A 22159-nucleotide genomic window follows, 5' to 3' on the forward strand; every position below is an offset into this window, starting at 1 on the left:
GAGAGTACGGCCATCTCCTTTTATCCTATCCTTATTCTATCCATATCCTATCCATATCCTATCCATATCCTATACGTTCGTCCTTTCTTCGAGAGTGTGCCAATTCCGTTTCTCAATCCTATACGAATTAACGAACGTCGTTTGGTAGTATAGATCTGCATCGGCAACAGTCCAATGTTATTTATGCGTCAAGAACGTTGCTCGCATACCAAATATTTCGACAAATTTTCTTTTACCTTATGCTTTTTTCATCCATTTCAAGTTGCAAGACGAATTTACGATACAACACTCCTTCACCTTGTTTTCGAACAAAGAACGAATTCTCGTGAGATCCGATAGAGAAATACGATCGATGAGAACGTTAAAGAGCCGTTACGTTTTACGACGTTTTGCTTGCGGTCGATCTTTTTCAACTGAGAAGTAGGAAGTAGGATACGTTGCACTTATCTCGTAGAGAGAAATGTAAAAGGATGTAGGAGAAACGTTGTCGCGTTGTCTACCAACGCGTAGAGAGAAAAAAAGATTGTATGATAGAAAAAGAAAAAAGTAAAATATAGATCATCCGAGAGACCGACCGCTCCCACATCAATCATATTTCACAGTTTCATAGTAGAAAGTATCGGTTAGAGCGCAAATCGTTCCATCGGACCGGGTCAGTCGCGCTTGTGCAACGAGTCAACGAGTCGAGACCTCGTGAATCGGGATCTTTGGGTGCATATCGATCCTCGAGTAGAGTCGGGGTCGATGCTAAGCCGGTGTCGTGTTCGTGCTCGACTCGTGCTCGTGCTCGTGCTCGTGCTCGTGCTCGTGCCCGTGCCCGTGCCCGTGCCCGTGCCCGTGCCCGTGCTCTCGTGCTCTCGTGCTCTCGTGCTCTCGTGCTAGGGTTCTACACTAAGTCGGCACTACTAAGCCTTGATGCTGTCGACGAACCTCTCTACGTACCTACGTAAGAGCGAGGCACAACCGCGTATAACTGCTCTCGTTGACTCAACGGATCAATTTGATGCAAATCACTCGTTTGCGATATACGGCTCCCCCATTCTTTTCTTTCTTGGCTTTTCTATCTCTTAATGCCAGGGACCACGCAGCACGATCGTCGTCGCAGCTATGTCCCTCTCGGTTATTCTCATACAGCAATGTTTGAAAATTAACGAATGAGACGATTAGCTAGGTTTGCGCAAACTTCAAAGAGTGTGGGAATCCTTACGGACGACTCGAACACGATCGTCTCATTTACATTTTTTACTATAGTTGATAAAAGTTGCATACGATTGTCGAGATATCACGTTTTCTTCCAAATGTTTCTTCAAAGTATTCTTTAAATAGAAAAGAAAGATAGAAGAAGGAGAAGAAGAAGAAGAAGAATAGCAACACTTGTAATAGCGCTTGACGGAACGAACGAAGATAGCTATGTAATTCTCACCTGCTCGAATGTGTGTTCGCGAGCGAGCGGTCGGTCGCTAGAAAAAGTAGATAGCAATGTCCTGACGGAAGATAGGATGGCTCGAAAGTCGGTCGCGTACGATGCGAATCCAAACAGAGCCACGACTACACGCGAGGAGTCGATCTTCGGTGGTCATGGCGCGGAACAGAGCTCGATGGAGCGGAACTACCAGTCACCTGCTCGCTTCCGGCACGCCGCTATGCTCCTTCTCTACTCCCCACGACGATTTCATGGATATTCTTTACCGTTCTTATCCTTCTTTCCTTCCCCTTCCCCCTTCCCCCTTCTTCCGTTCCCGCTCCCACTCTTACATCTCTTTCCCAGCACATATATACATATGTACGCGTATACCATCTTCTCGATCTTAACTTACGGAAGAATTATTCGCAAGTGACCGCTACGTTTCCCTCCCTACAGGGTGTTCCTTCTGAAAAGTCAACAAAGCGAGTAAATGAGGATGAAAGGTATAACAACACATATAAATGAGATATTTTATTTTTCGTTAGCGTAGCCGAGGCCTCGTCGCGTCAAACTTTCATATTATGTCGTTGTTTGGTGTATTGTTATGTTGGAAGCTAGTATCAACATAGTTTGAAAGGGACACCCAGTAGATGTGTACACGTCCATCGGTGGTCACACCGCTTGGAGCGCTCCACGCCTGGGAACGCCGAGCATGACTAAGCGCTCCGGTTGCTTCGAATCTCTCGTACTGGACGACCAGATCGGCCGGCCGATCGACCGATCGCCCGTGAATGTAGCTCGATTGGTACGCGCCGGCCGATCCGTCGGTCGTCCGGTTAATCGGAACACACACACACACACACACGCGCGCGAGCGTAAAAGCGCGCGCGGTCGAGCGCGAAAAAAGAGAGCAAACGTACTTTGGTACTTTGGCCCCGACGACGACGACGACGACAACGACGACGATGGCACCGCTTTTTATGCACCTGCAAAATTCTCGACGTTTGATAAAAAAAGAAAAAAAAAACAAAAAAGAAAAGCATCTGTGATATCTTCCTTCTCCTTAGATAACATCTAACTAATAAGTTATTAACTTTTCTTGTTGTTTCGCTAACATTGTTGCATTATTGCAATAATGTTCGAGCGCTCGTAAGACGTAGTTGATTCATCTTTCTGATTCACGCGCCTCCGTGACCTCCTCGTTTAACGCGATAATAACGACGTTACAAGAAGAACACGGTTATCGTTAGCCGTGCGAAACGTTATATTATTTTTATGCGTCGAGCTCTAGTCGTTCATTCAGAAAGTCTCATTTAAGAATATCCTAGTTCCGCGGTGCGGAATTTCAAAAATAAGCATTTCCATTATGGAACAAGTTTAACGAGATTAATATCGATTCGGAATCGTCTATAGTCGGGTAACTGGAATTAACGACATTATGGACATCCTGCGAATAAGTCATTTACGCCGTGAAAATCTTTCTCGAGATTTGCAAAGTAAATAAAATTGTGACTAGCTCGTCGACCACTTTAAGGATTAAAAATTGGCATAAGATTGTTAGTCGAGTCGATGGATCGATCGATCGATCGTTCGTTCGTTCCCTCGTTCATTCGTTCGTTCGTTCGTTCGTTCGTTCGAAAGAAAGAAAGAAAGAAAGAAAGAAAGAAGAAAAGTCATGGTCGTGTTCTCGGTAAACGCGTAGAACGAATAGTTGGTTAGGAAGCGCGAGAGTCGATCAAGTCGCTCCTGTCCTTCCCTCCGGGTTCGAGAGGCTAAGGGGCCTATTACGCGCCCATAAAACCCACAGGCTAGCCTTCGAGCACTGCACCCTACACATCCCGCATGGAAGCGGCCCGCAAAAAACATCACATTGTTCTTCTTCTGGGCAACGACATCGTTCGACGTTCGCTCTCCTTTCTCTTGGCCAATTTCACTTTTTCCCCTCCGGATGCTAAGTACGAGTTAAAAGAAGAAGAGAGAGAGAGAGAGAGAGAGAGAGAGAAAAAGAAAGGTAACTCGCGCGAGGATAACAATGCTCGACCGGAAACAGAGTCAATGACTCCGTCGGCGGTCCATATGATAGGATAGGTGACAAGGGAATGGGAGCCGAGTACTTTGGCAAAACAAAATCCAAATAATATGTTCCAAAGTATGTGTGTATACCTACTTCTATCTTCCGTAGAGTTTACTTTTTTACTGTTCACGCTCTTTTAGCTAGAGTAGAATCCATCCTGCTTCCCACACTCGGCTCGCACGACCCTGCATTAACTTTGTTCGTTGCCTGGACTGGACCGGACCGAGATGCGAGACTGATGCGTGTCCGATAAAGAGAGAAGCGAGGGAGGAGAATGAGATCGACTTTTCTCTCTCTCTCTCTCTCTCTCTCTCTCTCTCTCTCTCGCCCTCTCTTTCACGCGCAAGGTAGTCAAGGTAGTGTATTACTACGAGAATCGATCGACTTCCTTTTTCTTATAGCTTTTTCCTTATCCTTTCTCCATCTTTTTTCCTTCCTTTTTTGCTTTTAGCGCAAGTTTCATTTTCGCAAGCGAGAACTTTGTTGATCCGATCCGTTGGACCTCCTGTCATTGTGCTCGGCGGTGACTAGGTCGATTAACGCGTCGATCGGTCGTCGATCGGTCGGCGATTGGTCGTCGATGAGTATCAAACATCTTTCTCGATTATTTACACGTTTGTAGGAGTATTTCAATCGTCATTAGTTTTTCGCGAGATTCGGGGGGCGTTCTTTTGACTTTGTAAGATGTTAGTTTTCTTCATCGCGACTTGCGGACGGTAGGACTCTAATTTTCCGAGCCTTTAACTCTCTAATGCGGAAAGCTTCGATTTCCTTCTTCCTTTGATCTTCGCGCGGGTACTTACTTGACCCGGAGGATCGGCCCGATCGAGTAGCAACGTCTACTATAGATAACCGCGAAAGCCTGTGGTGGTCGAGACGTTCTTACGCCAAGTTCCAAAGATTCCCACTAGCCTAATGACGATTTTTTTTTTCTATCTACGACTGGATAGAAAGCCGAGGAAACCCTTGGAGATAAGGAACGAACTTGAATTTCTTTTACTTGGCCTTTTTTCAAGACCATCTTTTAAATTTCGACGAACGCAAACAAGTAGTAGGTGTATAAAGTTGTCTTGAAATATCCCTTTTAAAATAAAGAAACAAGACAAGGAGGGTCTTGACAAATTTCCTACGACTTACATTTCGTTCTTTCCTTCTTCCTTGATCTTTCTCGAGAGGAAGAAAAGTGTAAAAGGATAAAAACGTCGAAGAAGGGAAAGTAAAGGGCATCGGTGTGCGATTTCGAGATGGAAGAGCAAGAAGGTAGAAGAAAAGGGACGGACGAGGGCCAAAGCGTACGCGGTTAAATTGTTATGACATAATTAGAGACGATCCAAGTGGCGTTGGCGGTGATGGTGGCGTTGATGGAGAGACAAGGGCTCGCTCGGGAGGGCGCGGGTGAGGGCGAGGGCGATGGCGAGGGCGAGGGCGAGGGCGAGGACGAAGGTGGGAGAAGGCAAGAGTATAGTAAACGGAGGGAAGGTAAAGTATAGTAGACGGAGAAAGAAGAGAAGAAATAGAGATAAGCGAGGAAGAACTGAAACTGGAACCGGCTGAAACTGCCGCCGCGGCTCCCACAAACCATTCATTCTTGGCTCGGCCGTGGTTACCATTTGACCGGTTCATTCAAGGATTTAAGACTTTTCCTAGAGCTCGGCCCGCGTACCCTTTACTTCCTTCTCTCTTTTTTCTTCATCCTCGAGATCCGCTGCTTCCAGCGTTTCTCCCCTCTCAACTTCTCTTCCCTCCTATTGCAATAAATTTAGCCGAACGAACTTGCTCTCGTAAAAATGACGAAAAAGGTTTGAAAAAATTCAATTGATACCATTTCTCAATTTATAACGCTCGGTTTATAACTAATCGCCGCGCGTGTGGCAATGTACGACAAATCGAATCGGATGGGTCGAGCGAGCAATGGAAACCAAAAGGGCGTCACGCACCCACACGCATTCACGCGCACTCACATCGCATTTATTAGCATCCTCTTGGCAGAGAACGTACCTTTGTCAGGGTTCTTATCGTTGTAATTCGTTTAAAAGAAGAAGAACTACACGGGCGACCGTGATGTTGTTTCTTTCTCTCCCCCTCGTATCTCTTTCTCCTACTATCCAAAGTCATGCTACATGGGCATAAATGTGTTGCGTTGCTTATAGAGAGTAGACGCAGGCAGCACCTCGATACAATTCCAAGGGCTTACAGGCGTTTCGTGACGTGCTTTATATATTTTTTCCTCGAATGATCGATGAAGGCCGATAAGCCTGTTCAATTAGCGTAGCGCCTTTGTACACGAAGCCGTCCATCTGAATTTCTTTATCGCGATGCGGCTAAATCGAGAGGAATACAAAATTTGTTGTTTTTTTCTCTTTTTTCTCTTTTTTCTCTTTTTTTCTTAAATGTTTTCAAAAAGACGCGTGGACAAGAGATATTTTCGTCTTACTACTAATGTAGACGCTACGGAAAAGGAAGATTGCGCGTCAACGGTAGAACGCGTACGGAGATGAAAGAAGATGAACGAAAGGTACTCCGTTGTCTCTGATGCGTTAAATTAAAGTTTAACTCGGAAGCAGCTGATGTTAGCGTCGGCGATGGCTTCGAAATGAAATTCGTGATTCCCTATTTCTCCATCCGCGCGCGCGCTCACTTCTTTCAAAGTAATCGTTTGATGAAACGGCAGGAGCGCCAACAAATGCAGATGCAAAGAAGAGACGTACTTTGTTCGTACTTTCATCGACAAACAGTTAAGGCGAACGAAATGTTTCGATTATCGTTAAAATCGCAATAGAAAAAGACAAAAAATGTCAGATGCGCGAACAACGCAACCGTTGTTCTACCATGATAGACGAGGATACCAAATGGATGATAGATTGTCGTTCGAATCGCGGCACGACTGGCGATACCGCAAACGGATTCTTAGAGTCGTAACCGCGGGGCGGCATTGCTTCCGCATTAATTTGCTACTTTAATAATCAAATTTACATTCTCGCGGGGCAAAGAACGTTTCTTTCCTATGTGTTAGGCGCCCTCGGAAAACGTCGGCAGCCCTAGTCAAGCACGAACGCACTTACAACCCTTTCTTAACTTGAATCTAAATAAAGGTTGAGATTCTCCCATTCTCTCCCTCCCCGCGAGCCCTCCTCACTCTCTCAGATAGACGGAGACGGATTGTAAGGGTGAGAGGGAGAGAGACGGGAAGCAACGTAGGCGGCGTTTCTCTCTTACCGGATTGGAAACTACATCTCTCGTCTCTCTTCGGCGCGTTTGCTTTACAAGCTTTTTTCTTCCGACTCCCTTGTCGCCTCTCTCGCTCCGCCAACCGAGTTCGGTTTACTCCTTCTCCTCCGACTCTGCGCATCGCCCTCTTCTTCATCCCCCGTTTCCTCGGCGCGCACCCCCTCGTCATCCAGTTTTAGCTCGTTCTCGCTTCAGCTCACGCTAGCTCTCCGGTAACGAGAGGAGAAACACCCTCGCTACTTTTAATCGACCCGCGCTTTCTTCTGCTTATACATACCTACTCGACCCTCCCATACCCCCAACTCTACTCCCTTCCTTTGCTTCTACCTCTGTCTCCGCCACCGCCTTCACCTTCGCCACCACCTTCGCCACCACCTTCGCCACCACCTTCTTACAGCTTCGACCATCGGCGAACCGACCACCCCCAAACCCCAACCTCCCAACTCTCTCGACTCCGCATCTCTTACTTCTCATCTTTACCACCAACATCGTATATAAGTACCCAAGGGCGTTGTCTTTCGCTGGACCTTATCGCCTACTATTTCGCATTCGAATCGATAATAAGGATACGTCGTCGTCGTCGTCGTCGTCGTCGTCGTCGTCGTCGTCGTCGTCGTCGTCGTCGTCGTCGTCGTCGTCGTCGTCGTCGTCGTCATCTATTATATTTATCTCTACGAATAGAATCTTTATTGTCGATTGGGAGCAAAGGACAGAATATAGACAAAGAAGAATATCGAAACGCAGGTGGTGTTTGCTACGTAAGGATGGTTGCGCGCGTTTTACGACCGATTACCATGGAAGTCGTAACGTCTCGTATGCTTGTTCGTTCTCTCGGTCGGTTGGTCGGTCGGTTGGTCGGTCGGTCGGTCGGTCCTTTTTCCTCCCTCGAAAAGAGAGAGCGAGCGCGCGTGCCTCGGGATCGTGAGGATACATCGGCTTGCGCACCGTGCCGGCTTCGTACACTTCAAATACACTGCGAGTCAGTCAGTTAACTCCAAGTCAGACCTTTCACTTCGTGGTCCAGAGAGCACGGTATGGTGCACACGATGGTTCCCACAAGTGGGGGCCTTTGCCGACCGATGGATGCTACAGTTTCTTTCTTCTTTCCGTGGAAGCGAGCACTCAAAGGGAAAGGGTAAAGGAACTTCTCCTCGGGCATCTTTCATGGATTCTCCTCGTCTACGGAGAATCGCGCATTCGCATGCCTGCCTTCCTTCCTTCCTTCCTTCCTTCCTTCCTTCCAACTATTTTTTTTTACTTTAACTTGGAAATTTCGCGCGAGATATATCGCTAACTCTGACATATTCCTGCAACGTTGACTTATTGGAAGAAATTGGCATCGTGGTTCGCTAGAAAAAGTCCAACGCTCTCGCTCTTTTGTAACGAAGATATACGCGCACGCCTTGCCGTTTGTACGGTTCTCGCAAAAACGTAATTGGTAGGCACCGAAGCTGTGATTATTCGAGTAGAATTTCACGGAATGGAGTTAAATGGGTTTGAGGAACAAACAATTTGCACGAAGCAACACCGACTGATTGCTCATAAACTCGTGTAAGCGCAAAGTATCGGTAGATGTTTGTTCTCGACCGAACGAGTCCTCCTATCGTCGCCCTTTACTCATCTTTACTCATCTTTACTCTTCTAATCCGCTACGAGCACGGAAAAGTATCCAAAGGAAAACGACATCCAAATAGAATAATGAAAAAATCCACATCTATCTGTTATTCCGTGGAACGAGGGCAAAAGATGAGACGAGACGGGAGAGAGGAGAAGGGAGCAGAGGGGCGGGAGGGGAGGAGGAGAGAGGAGAAAAGAGGTCTGTCGCGCATTGAAGTCTCCGAAACGGGAGGATGCTATCTGGAAGAGTAACACGAACGAAAGGAGGAACGAACGAACGAACGAACGTAGCAGGTCGAAAGAACGTACAGGTCGGACGAGTATGAAGCTGAGAATGAACAGAAGAAGAAGAAGAAGAAGAAGAAGAAGAAGATAAAAGAGTCGGAGGTAAGAAGGGAGCAGAACGGTGTAGAACGTAGCAAAGTCGAGTGCACAAAGCCATTGACCCGTAGCACGAAGGGGTAAGCTGTGGGTTCGAGTCCATGCAAGATCCTACTATGTAGGATCCATGTAGGATACAACGCCAACACGCATATTTCTCCGTGTACGTATAAACGTTTACATTTACACGTAGGATAGAATATCCAAGGATCTATAATGCCTGTACGGATATATTTCTATAAGAGTATAACGTAGGTACATATGTAATGTTCACATACCTGTAGAGATATTACGGTACAGATAGATAGAGTGCGATTAAGAAATCCGTGACGGGCATTGTGTTTGCTCGCTCTCATGACGCCAACGTCTGACCCGTTAGACCGAGCGTAGCCGACTCGTGTTCTTCGAGCAAACTTGGCTAAGAGTCGTCGGCCCAAGATCCTACAAAATACAAGGATATATGTACGTGTAGCGTCTTTCAAAAGGACCGGCTGGAGGGGACCACCTTCGACCTATCGTGCCTTATACACAAATGGTACCAATTTTCCCTTTCCCAGAATCCCTTTGACCGATGGATGATATTTTAAAACGTTCACTTTTCTCCTCAACTCAAATGAACGTGTCAAATGAATGAAGTAAAAAAATAAACGTGTACGACGCGCTCGAGCTCGCGACCATCGAAAGGTAGGGGGAAAGTGGAAGAGCAAAAGCAAAATGACTCGGAATAAGCGCGTAACTTTGAGCGAGGTAACTTGTTGAAAGAGTGGAAGGAGAAGAGAAGTCGTTCGAGGTAGAAATACCAGAGCACATACGAGAAGGAAGATTATTGTGTAGCGGGCGAGGGCAGGGCATGACCCTGGGCAGCCACGGAGATCGGCCACCACGGGTACCTACCTCTTTCTCCGTGCGTGTACAACACACGTACACGGAGATAAATATGCGCGCGCGCGAATGTGGTGTTGTGCCGAGTCCGACACAACACATCGGCCGATCGCGATGTAACGCCGCTATGACGCTGTAAGACGAACGCGCACGTTTTACCGAGCGAGCTCTTACGATCAAATAAAATACGATCTTGACCCTTGACGATTCTCCCGACGAGTACATACAATCGCAAACATAGTACTTTTTTAAATTTTTCGATCGACGAAAGGTAAGAAGGACAAAGAAGAAGAAGAAGAAGAAGAAGAAGAAGAAGAAGAAGAAGAAGAAGAAGAAGAAGAAGAAGAAGAAGAAGAAGAAAATGAAGAAGAATGAGAAGCAGAAAGAAAGAAAAAGGAGAAGAGGAAGTTTTGCGGATCGAGCTAAATGGCACCGCCAAGAGCGAGGAAGAAGAAGAAGAAGGGAATGGATTCGTTGTAAGGTTTCAAACGAAAAGCAGTTAGACCGTCACGCGTTGTGGTTTCGCAGATTCGCGATGCCGCGCGTCTCGCGATGCCACGATGAAATTGAGGAGATTCGAGGTGTACCCTCTCGCGTAGCTCAGAGTACCGCAGTGCCAGATATTTTTATCTTTCCTCTCTTTCTCTCGCGTCGAGATGAACCATCGGAGAAAAGAGAAAGGTGTAGAGAGTAGAGTACGCGCGGCCAAAGTAGGAGGAATAGTTGAGGCATTGCGGGCTGAAGAGAGGTGAGACGCGGGCGCCAGCTCGAGAGACACACAGGTGGGCGTGGCGCCTATCCCTACGCCGCACACTTGGGTCGCCACGATATGAAATTATATACGTCGCTCGGCTAACTCTCTCTCTCTCTCTCTCTCTCTCTCTCTCTCTCTCTCTCTCTCTCTCTCTCGTCACTTTTCTCCGCTTCTTGTCCTTTGTCTACCTTTTCGCGGTGTTCGCGTACGGGCCAAACTCGGGGAGGGCTGCTGTCGGCACCGGCTACGAATACGAATAAATAAGAAAAGCCCCCCTTGTGCGCGCTTGTTCCGTCACGAGCTGCGGTCGACAGGATGAACGCCGCCGTCTCATCTCGCGGCGGCCAATCAGGCTCGTAATCACTGAGCTCTCCCGAACGCTCCTGACTCGAGCCGCCTGCCTTTCCTGATACCAAACGTCGTCGTCGTCGTCGTCGTCGTCGTCATCGTCGTCGGTTTATGCGACTTGGCGATTTTTTTACCATCCAAAATCCTTCTCCTATTTTAATTACGACCAAGGAACCATCGGCACACCTTCCACGCGTTTCTTACTCGGAATGCCATACGATCTTGAAGAGGAAGCCGACAATTAACTCACCAAGCCCCTATATTTATCGGTCTCTTCCTATAGGTGTTTAGACTGCAACCATGGGTAATGCCGCTGTACGACTATTTTGCGACTATTCGTGTGACATGACGGTCACGAGGTATAATTCAAAGCCGGAAAAAGGGAGAACATCTTGTACGCGTCTACTTGGTAAGCTACGTGAACGTTAAGAAGCACAGGTGAAAGGATATTGAAATAGAATCACGCCCTCGAGACGAATCGCGTACTACGACGTTCCATCCAGGGATTCTTTCACGGTGGTAGCAGGTACACTCACTCGTACGTGCATGCCGACTTTTCTCTCTCGATCGCATTCTTCCATATCTTCCTTGGTGCACGTGTGCACGCATCTACACGTATGCATTTGAACAATATATATATATAATAATAACATTAATGTATTATAAAAGAGAGCTCACGCGCCTCCCCTAGGAATAATCTTTTATCATCGTTCGATGGATTGTTAGGATGGAACGGGAGCTGGAAACCGCTGCAGATTCGAGGATGCCTCGAGTAATTTGAATCGGAGGATACGCGTAGGTACCTACCATCGGTACGGTGCAGATGTGCATCGAGATACGCATTTACTTGCGGTTGAACGCAGTGGTCGCTACAAATTCTCCTTCAATTTGTGATGTTACAGATGAAGATCTCGTGTTACCCCTCGTACCATCTTGCTCGTCTTTCGTCTTTCGCAAAAGCCTCAGAAATATATTTCTCTCTTGGCCGCGCGATCAAATTCTTCTTATTCTTCTTCTTTGTTTCGTCTCGAGTCTCCTATTTAATTTCTAACGATATACGAGTAGCAGAAATATAACAGGAAGCAACAGGATCGATCAAAGTTGTAATTGTAATAGTAAATAAGTACCAAAGTATACATTTGACGGTCTAGTTTAAAAGGTCCAAAGGAGGAGCGTGTCCAATTGTCGACGACACTGCGTCGATTCGCTTCGTTTGCACGTAGGTGTGTATGCACGCGAAGCGAGTAGTACAAGTTGCCAGGGATTAATGACAAATCGGTTAGCACGTATCCGCAAAGCTAAAGGTGTAAAGTTACTCGAGCTTCTATCGCAGATAAGAGGATCGTTTAGCTAGCCGCTGGTGGTTCTCCTCCCAAGATCGCGACGCAAGCGGGAGCGGGAGCGTGAGCGGGAGCGCAAGCACGTGGTATCCGAATGAAATCAGTGGTGAGCTTATGCGAAATAAATATTAGGGGTAGACGATCCGTCCGGATAAGACGGAGGGGAGGCCGAAGCGAGCAACGGAGAAGGCAACGTTGAGAGAGAAAGGGAGGGAGGGAGGGAGGAAGGGAGGGAGAGAGAGAGAGAGAGAAAGAGAGACCCTTGGGTCGTGCCCGCGAGAGATACAAATGATATCAAGTCGAAAACCTGCTCCGAGCCACCTTGCCTTCTAGTTATAAGCAGCGCGCATGCTTCGTATGCGGTCTCCACGCGGAGGTGCTATGGTACGAGCAGTTTGCGATCTCGCTCGTAAAAGGAAATGATACTTTGACGAAGGATAGGATGAATCGAGTCGCGGGGGAGTCAAGTTTGTCTTTCCTCTTTGATTTTTATCTCTTCGATGTGGACGGATTTAAGTTAATGGAATGAACGGTGATGCCTCTTCTAAACTCACCTAAAGGTGTAAAATTGTGTACCCGTTTATTCAGGTATATATATATATATATACCTATGTCGCATCCATTATGCATTCCTTTTCCAGTTTCTATTCTATTCGAAAGACGGAAGAGAATTCGCTATAGAGAAGCTTTCGCGCGTCAATCCCCGATTCTGGCTGCGGCAAATAATGGATATATTGCTTAGAAAGAATAGATTACCGAGTACGACCGACGGTAATTCCTTTCGCGGTTATACCAGCTACCTACTACGTACACAGAGTTGCTCGGCACTAATGTGGCTCGGGCTAATGCCGATTTGCTTTCTTTTCCGAGGCGCGATACTTCTTACCAACTAAATAATCGTTTGTCCGTGGAAACTCTTGATTTGATCCACGGTATTCGGATTGTTAGAGTGCTGGGGTCTGGACCCCACGCTGATCCGGCATCAGAATTTTTTGCCCCGTCCAAGGGAAGGCTGCTACGCCGCGCCGTACTACGGAGCAGTATACAAGAGTAATGATGGATTCGAACAAGCATATCCACCTACTGCGATCAAATCCATCCAACTTATTAACATAGATACTTTACTTTACGCATAGTTTGTTGCTTCGGAGAAAGTTGCCGGTTTGTATTTTTTGTTTTTGTTTTTGTTTTTTTTTTTTCATTTTGTTGCATTGCAAAAATTGTGAAAAAAGAAAAAGAAAAAGAAAAAGAAAAAGGAAAAGAAAATCTAAATCTAACCGAAGGCTCGTGCAAACTCTAAATGGTTCCACTTTATGAAATTCCATTTTATGGTATCTCGACGAAGCCGAGGTCTTCGATCTGATGCTACGAGCCGAAGCAACAGGTGTGACGCTTTAGCCTTGACGTCACAACCTTTGGAAGCTGTGGTAATGCGTTCCTTGCTGGGATAAATCTTTCCAAGATCCATCTTTTATTCGCTTTGCTTCTAACATATCTACTCTTCTTGTTGCGACCGTAGTTGCAAAGTACGTTGTCACTTTTTTCGCCTATTCGAAATAGATAAATGCGATTGGCAGTATCGTAGTGGCAGTATCGTAGTGGCGGTATCGTAGTGGCAGCATCGGTCAGGATTTGAATGAATTTGCGAGATATCGAGAACCCATCGCTATGACCACGGCCGGGGATCGTTTAAACGGCAGACAAACCACTCACGCGGTGCAGCGGACCGCGAAATCGACGCTCACATATGAACTGGGAACGAACAATTCCCTCTCCTCCCTCCACTCTCCCTCTTCGCTCCCTCTTCGCTCCCTCTTCACTCCCTCTTCTCCGTGTATTCGCTTCTTTATCTCGTCGTTAAAAGGAAGAAAGAGAGAAAGGGAGCGAGAGCAATCTTTCTCCAAGTTCCTTTCCTTTGGAACACTTTTGTAAGCAAGTTGCGTTTCTCGCGTCTCTTAGCACTCTGTTCGTTTTGAAGATCGATATCGACGCAACTCGAGGATTAAAGTCAATTTCTTGATATTGAAGAGTGTCTTTGCATCGTACTTGATCGAAAATAGAAGCTCGAGGATAAAGAGTTACACAGTACCATCGCGTCTTCGCGAATTAACCCTCAGAATGCTCTGCCGAACGGAAGGGATGAGAGAGAACAGGGAGGAGGAAAAGAAGAAAAAAGAAGAAATGAAAGGAGAAACAATAAGAGACGGGAGACAAAGAGAGGAGGAGATCTTAATGTATGCCTACCGAGAGAAACTATAAAAATCAATACCTCAAATTACTGTAGGCAGTACTTAATTTTCTTGAAGCAAGCGCAGACCAGGCAAGGAGACTACTACTACCGCTACTACTACTGCTACTGCTTCTGCTGCTGTTGCTGCTGCTGCTGCTGCTGCTGCTGCTGCTACTACTACTACTACTACTACTACTACTACTACTTGTACTAGCTACTAGCCCTCCTTTCCGCTTTCCTCTGCCTACCCTCTCTCGTTACGAAACTCTTCCATCGGTACGGAATCGACCAACGAGACGAATTTCGCCTCTGCATTCACGTGCATTTACTTCCACCGGGTCCTGCAATTACCCGCTGGAAGCATTTATAAATTTTAAAGGGGAAAAGTCCGGGATTAAAAACGCTCGACGGACCTCGAGCTCCACCACTTTTTTTTATCCCCCTTCTTCTTTCTTCCTCTGTTCCTTTTTTTTTTTTTTTTCTCATTTTATTTGATTTTTTTATTTTTCCTTGTAATTTCAACTCAGTGTAATTCCTTTCGGCTATGAGGTAAACAACGGTACTGACGGAAGTCGTGACGGAATTATTTAAAAAGCGACAGAAAGGAAGGGGCTTTCCGTCGACCTTCGTAAACTATTATCGCGAGACCCGTAGACCGGTAATTAAGATACTCCCAGCACCTCCAGCATACTTTTTTCCTTTTAGGAGAAAGCTTTTCTCCTCTATGAATCGCACGATAACGAAGAAAGGTCGTCGCTCTGCGAACCGATCTAACCTGTGTACCAAGCCGCGACTACCATTTTCTCTACTATTTCTATCTAATAGTAGGCACAGGGGGGAGAGGGGAGAGAGAAAGAAAACAAAATAGGCCAAGGAACGCTATGGACGTCTTGGCGCTATGTCATAGATTTAACGCACGACTTTCGCGACTCGACACCTTAATGCTAATTAATTACACAGATGAAAAAGAAAATGAGATCTCGTATGCTTTCACCCTCCGGCACGAAGGAAGAGATTACGACTCGACTCCGGCGGAAGGGTTGTAGCCTCGACGCTTGATTTTATTGCCCAACCCCTCCCTTGGTCTATCATTCTCTCTCCCTCTCATTCCCTGTCTGGGGAATCCCCTCCACTTTCTCTCCCTTTCGCTCCCTTTCCTTTTCGCCGTGGCGATCTCAACCACCGGCGGTAGAAAACTTTTCTCTCGGTATCCGGTTATGTCCTGCGTTTTATATGTGTTTAAGGTCAACTGACCCGCGCAAGTATCGCCGAGAGGGAAAGGTTCTTCCTTTGGGTTACTGCTAGGTCAACGCCGCTTGACCCTGAACTTTTTCCACTCCCTACGAATTCTTTCATTGTTTCCGGTCTACGAGGGACGTAGATCGATACATCGAACATATTTCGTTCAAAGTTATTGCTCTAACCTATTTCTATGATAAAAATGGCACGTGGTCAAACTTATATTGTCATCTATTTACGTGAATCTGCCTACACTCGAAACACTTTGACGCGAGACGAACAAACGCGTTGTTTAATGAGTTTCCTTGATCAAGGCTATGTCAAACGCACATAGAGACGCGTTATCGCGTTGGACCGATGTAATCCCAATCGTAGGAGAATTTCCACACGACTCGAATACCCGAAAGCTTCGTCGACTTTGAAGATTAATATCGATGAAGAAAGATGCGCGCGTCCTAATCGAGTTGAAAAGATTTACCTAGCTTCGAACGACACGAATAAATAATAAAAAAAGAAAGGTCACTTTCTCTCTCCTATTATACGATGAAAGATTCTATAATATTTGCTAGGCGTCCGGATTACAGTTGGGTTTGCGGAATAACAGGAGGGTGGTAGGTGACGACGAGGGTCGAGACGATGGTCTCGAGAGAAAAGAAGGAAGAGGAAGGCCGGCTCTGCTTGATAAATTGATACTGGACAATGAGTAAAGAGTAAGTAAAAGTACCACACGACTAACCGATCATGAGCTATTTTCCAAACGATCGACTGTTGTTGTTGTTGTTGTTAACTTTTGTAGATTTTCTTTTTAAACGCAAGAGTATGGGCGCCCAGTCAAAAGTGAAATAAATAGGCGAAAACTTGTTCGTTCACAAACGAGGGACACAAGTTTCGTTTTAATCAGTACGAATGCAAGTTATTAAAATTCCACGAAAATGTTCACAGTTGAATGAAGACGGCTGCGGTGTTGGCGACGGCGATGAACCGAGTAAGCTTGGAAATCGCAAAGTAATGGCGAAAAGAAGGGAACGAGTTTCATTCATTTCGGTGGACGGAGGGAGATATTGGCAAACTAAAAACGTTAATTTATTCAATGCTAAGAGAGGACTCGCGCATTCTACCCCCTACCTAGAAGGACAGCCTAGGACCAAGTAGAAGACGAAAAGAAAAAAAGAAAGAACGAAAGAAAGAAAGAAAGAATGACGATCGGAAGACGAAAAAGAAGAAGAAGAAGAAGAAGAAGAAGAAAAGCCAAAGGAGAGAAGGTGGAGGAGGAGAGAAGGTGGAGGAGGAGGAAGAGGAGGAGGAGGAGGAGGAGGAGGAGGAGGAGGAAGGCTCTCGAGGTTGAACGGGAGTCCTTCGGCGGGGTGGAAGCCTCTCCGAAGGGAGAGTTGAGTCAAACGAAAGCCGCCGGCAGTTTTTCCAACGGTGCCCCTAACTCTTGAGTTTCGCAAGTTTTTTCTCTGATTTTTCTAATTAATTATCGGTATTGATTGGCTCTCGATTTGACTCCAGCACTCCTTTAGCCATGGACCAGACGAAGCGGGGAAAGATGGAAAATGGCTGCCCGGTGTGGAATAGCGAGCTTGAAATAAAAAAGAAGGGAGACGAATCCCGAGCGAATTATCCGTCTTCGATCTACCTCGAGTCGTGATTAAAGAGTGCTTTTATTTTAACGAATAAAACCGAGATTTGAATATCCAACCGACGGCGATTATATCTACACGTTTGCTCTTGCACCAAGAATGCTAGGTCACAAAGCAAATTAAGTCGGCAGCATTTATTCCTTTGCTGCGTTTTATTATCTATAGTATATTCCTTTTTAGCCTCTCCCTTTACCCTCTTCTTTTCATAATTACTTCCAATTCTATAGCGTTATGAAAGCGTTCAAATGCCGATCGAGAAGAAATTTCCTAAAAGTTGCATAAAGAGAGGGATGCTGCTGTCTTTCACGAAGCACACGAACGTGGTAAAACGACTTGTGGTCGCGTGTCTCGAGATATACTTAGGTAGGGTTGGTCGGTGGGTGGGTGGGTGGTTGGTTTGATCGATCGGTCGATCGGTCGGTCGTTCGGTTGGTCGGTCGGTCGGTCGGTCGGTCGGTCGGTCGGTCGGTTGGTCGGTCGGTCGGTCGGTCGGTCGGTCGTGCCATCTAATCGTACCGTCTAACCGCTTCTCTCTTGTCGTCTCCCCACCTTCTTAAAGCTCCGTTTCAAAGGGTAACTCGACTTGGCTAACGCGAGCTTTCTTGAAGGAAAGAGCAAGGAAGAAGGAAAACTTCTCGCGTCCTCTTACATCGACGTTGCTTACGTCGACGTTAAAGGTACGTGCTCGCGTTCACGCAACCCTTACAAAGGTCTACGAGTTACGAACATCGCATCCTCCCCTCGTCTTATTTACCGACGGACCTGCCAACTCCTTTATTTCGAGACGACTCGCCTTTATTACCTATGTCGTGCGTTTTGTCCCAAGTCCCCGTCGCGTGTTTCGTCGCGTGTTCCATCGCGTGATAAACCGGATACCTTGAAAATAAATTCCTTTCCTTTCGCTATTCTTCCTACACATACCTACCCTCCCTCGTCCATTAGATCCGAGATACTTCTATTCCAAGGATGATTCGATTATATTCCTACCTATAGATATTACTTTTATAGAGTATTAATTATGTAATCGAAACAAAATGTTGATTGTCAAAGGAAAAAGCTTCTTCGATAAATGACACCCGTTAAATGACGTAGCCAAAACCATAGAAGGGTTGTGGGAGGGTTGCGGGAGGATTGTAGAAGGGCTGTAGAAGGTCTGTAGAAGGAGAATCGTGTAGGAGTCTCTCTATCGGACAAGGCACGTAAGGAACTTGGGTATAGTCGTTCGCGAGTGTGAGTAGGTGAGCTCGTCCGTGCGCGCGCTCAACTCGACACGCATACTATCTCCTCGACAAAATCTCACGACGAATACACACATGTGCGAGAAGCACAATAATTACTATGGATAGTAAGGAACGGTTCCCCGCGGGGAAGGATGGCCGGCAATCGATACGCATACACGCGCGTTCTCGTCGTAGACGTGAAACGCGAGCACGCACACCATTGCAAGGTTTACATAAGTGGAGTTCCTTGGCCACCACCACCCTTGGTCGGCACCTCTTATATAGTTTCCCTTCCCGCCCCCCCCCCTGACAACCCCCGCCGTTCTATCGCGGCCGCGCACAACCTCCTACTCTCTTCCTCCTGCTTTCTGCCCAAGCGTTTCTAATTTGCATTCCCCTCCGTTGGCACTCCTCGCCAGCGACGATCCCACCCACCCACCTTCTGTCCTCGTCCTTCTCCACTTTCCTTCTCCTCAGAGCTCCGTACCTCACCCTAGCCGCTACTTCTCCACTTGCCACCCAAACCACCCCCCCAACGGCCAGCAGCAGCAGCAGCAGCAGCAAGTCCGTTGTCCGTCTTGTGAGATTTCACGCACACTCACATGCACACGCATCCTTCTTGTCCCGAAAAGCAGAGCTGCCAGGGGTGGCGGAAGGCAGAGACAAAGAGACCACCCTTAACTTCGGCCCACGGACGACGAGTAAGACGACTAGTCGACGTAAGAGCGACAAGGATGGCTCCTGGGCTGCCAAGGCAGTTAGCTTGGGGAACTATCTCTACCTTCTTAATACCTTTCCGTCGGGGTCTATCCATACGTCCGTTCGTTGCTGCTGCTTCTCTTCTCTTCTCTTCTCTTCTCTTCTCTTCTCTTCTCAGTTTCTCTCGTTCGCTCTCTAGTCCTCCAACCAAGCAACCTAACCGTTCTTCCTAGCCCTCTTCCTAGCCCTCTTCCTAGCCACTCGCCTTAGCTGCTGCCCATCCTATCCTTGCCACCCACCGCACAGTTGTCTTCGCTCCCTTACCCCTTCGTTACATCCCTCGTTATCGTTAAAGCCGCCGGACCTTCCGAGTCTCGATGTCTTCTCGACATAAATATCTATGTATGACGTTTACCTTTATCGTAGTAGATATCTGCTATCGAGTACAATCCGTCTTTGCAATCTCTCTCTAAGAGACAAATATGATTATATTTTAGAGAAATAAAACACGCTCTAAGTGCGATCGAATTTATGACTTTTTTTTTTTTTATTGCTACCAAACTAATGTCCCTCTTAAGAGAAATCTTTAATCGATCTATCTATATCGAATCTATATATGCATGTGTATACCAACGCGATCCAAAATCCTATTAATATCGAAGATTATACGTAAACAAAAAAGTTACAAAGTGCCAAAGGTTATTTTTACGATTGCACAAGAGCAGTGTACAAAGTATACGCTGATTGCAACGAAGATTGTATAATTTTTCGTCGGATATGGTATACATCGTTAACGAAATCGATCAAGAATAGATCGTGCATCGCTGTTGAAGGAGCGCATATATATATATATATATCGTATCGAGAAAAGAAATCTAAGGTAAGGAAAATGAAAGAAAAGAAATATAAGAAGAAGAAGAAGAAGAAGAAGAAGAAGAAAAAAGAAAGAAAAAGTCCTTTCCATTGATTAAAGCCGAACGTCGCACACGAGTGTAGTCGACGATACGTTCAACGACGGGCAATGCTTTCGCGAGGACAATGGCGGCAATGAAGATAAAGAAAGGGTCGGAGCAGGCATAATTCCGAGTACGTTAAGAGATTCGACCGACTGACGGATCTGTCAGGGATGGATGGCAGTAAGGGTTACGAGCATCGCTCATCAGTAGCGGCCATATTGCCTCCCGGTACCCCATCCCAAAGCAAGGAGTGCGAGCCCTGATAATTCCCCAACCCCTTCTTTACGTGTATATATATATATGTGTGTGTGTGTATATATGTATGTATGTCTTTCTTTCTCTCACTCTCTCTTTCTCTTTTTCTCTCCCACTCTCTCTCTCTCTCTCTCTCTCTCTCTCTCTCTCGCTCAATCTTTTCCTCTTTCCTTTTCTCTTTCTCTTTCTTATTCTCCCTCGGTCCATTCCTTTCCTTCTCGTAAAGCCGGTCGTCTCGCTCGCACTTCGTGCATCCCCTAACTCACCTCCTTCGCTTTTTCCTTCTTCTCTTCCTCCTCCTCCTCCTCCTCCTCCTCCTCTTACCCTGTGTCTTAGTCTTACTGCTTTCTTCTCCTTTTCTCCCTTCTTCTAGCAACGCTTCTTCTTCTTATTTGAACCCCCAGCGCGCAGTGCCCGGGCTGCTTAATGAGAACCTCCACCTCCTCGTACCGCCACTACCACCACCACCATCGCCACCAACGCTGCCGCCGCCACCACCACCACCACCACCACCACCACCACCAGCACCACCACCACTACTACTATTACTACTACTACCACCTTAGACGACGCCGTTCACTCTCTACTCCTTCGTACCACCCCCTCAAACCCTTGAGTATCCTCGCGACGACCCCTCCAACCCTCTCGCGCTTTCCTTGCTTGCCTGCCTGCCTGCCTGCCTGCTTGCCTGCCTGCCTGCCTGCCTGCCCGTTCTCTAACTGTTCCATCTCACTCTTACTCGTTTGAAGCAGTAACGCGGGGTTCAACTCCCGACGTCGAGCTACGACCCCTACACGCGCGGCCAAGCTGCCACACACGCGAGACGTTTTAGACTTTTAATATTGATTACGCTGGAAGATGAACGCTTCGTCTTTCTTGGGGTAGAAATCTCTAAATTCGGATATTCCTATATTCGAATATTCAAACGTTTGAATGGGTTTCTCTCTTCGACTCTGACCGTTGCGTCAAAAACTTTTCTTTTCGATCCTTGGATTTATCGAAAGATACAAAAATCTTTAATGACTAACGACAACTATTAGGATTAGATGAAAAGTCAACAATTGTAAAAAAAAAAAAAAAAAAAGTTTCTATTTAGTTTGTTACAGCATACGTCCGCTTCGTACTAATTGTAAAAGGAATTAAAGTAATAACCGAGTTTTGCAACTTCTTCCTAGATATGGTCTCTTTAGTATTTTATTGTATTTATGCGAAAGAAAGTTGTATTACTGTTTTGTGCATATTTAAAAGTAATCGGGTGTAGGATCTTATTTGTACATTTTGACCATTGATTCGGTCGTAAGGGAACGCGAATTGGGTCACATGTAAATCTAAGTCATATATCTTCAAGCACCCCTAGCTTGATTCTTTTTATATGGTATCCGCCACGAATACACTCGTCGCACGAAAGAGTACGGGGATCGTTATTCGCGTAAAACAATTATTTCGACAATGTATATGTGTACCGTGTACCGTGTACCGACGACCGTAAACTTTCTCCAACAACGTCTCATTGCCAAAACAAAAAGAACGCCTAGAAAAAAGTCGAAACTTTTTTCTTCTTTTTTTGTTCCTTCTCTTTCGTTCCTTCTCATTCCCTTTTCTCTCGGCTCTCTATTACAAAGGTACTATCTGAAAATAGACTAACGAAATCTTTGCTCATTACGCATTTACCGCGCTTGGTCTTTAATGGGTTAATGCACTGGCACATTCTGTTCCGATCGATTTTCTATATAGAGTTATAACGATTCGCTCCATCGTTATTCCATAAATTGACTTGCTTACTAAATATCTATAGGAGGAAAAACGTCTATGTACTTAAACCTTTGTAACAATTATTTCAAAGCTTAGAGTTTGATAGGAACTTTTCGAGATAAGATGAATCACAAGG

The 22159-nt window shown here is 46.1% G+C and overlaps 1 long non-coding RNA gene across 1 annotated transcript in view; it reads left to right on the forward strand.

The window, feature by feature from the left end:
• The window catches only part of LOC107067441 (uncharacterized), a 43360-nt gene extending 23766 nt beyond the window's left edge, over positions 1 to 19594 (forward strand). The window contains exons 2-4 of the long non-coding RNA XR_016178256.1: positions 16068 to 16208; positions 16441 to 16760; positions 16802 to 19594. This is a non-coding gene — a long non-coding RNA (uncharacterized LOC107067441). The remainder of the gene's footprint in view (positions 1 to 16067; positions 16209 to 16440; positions 16761 to 16801) is intronic.
• Positions 19595 to 22159: the final 2565 nt, after the last annotated feature.

The sequence above is a fragment of the Polistes dominula genome, unplaced genomic scaffold, assembly GCF_049000335.1.
Source record: "Polistes dominula isolate Pdom_NZ unplaced genomic scaffold, Pdom_raw_medaka contig_20, whole genome shotgun sequence".
Classification (NCBI taxonomy): Eukaryota; Metazoa; Arthropoda; class Insecta; order Hymenoptera; family Vespidae; genus Polistes; species Polistes dominula.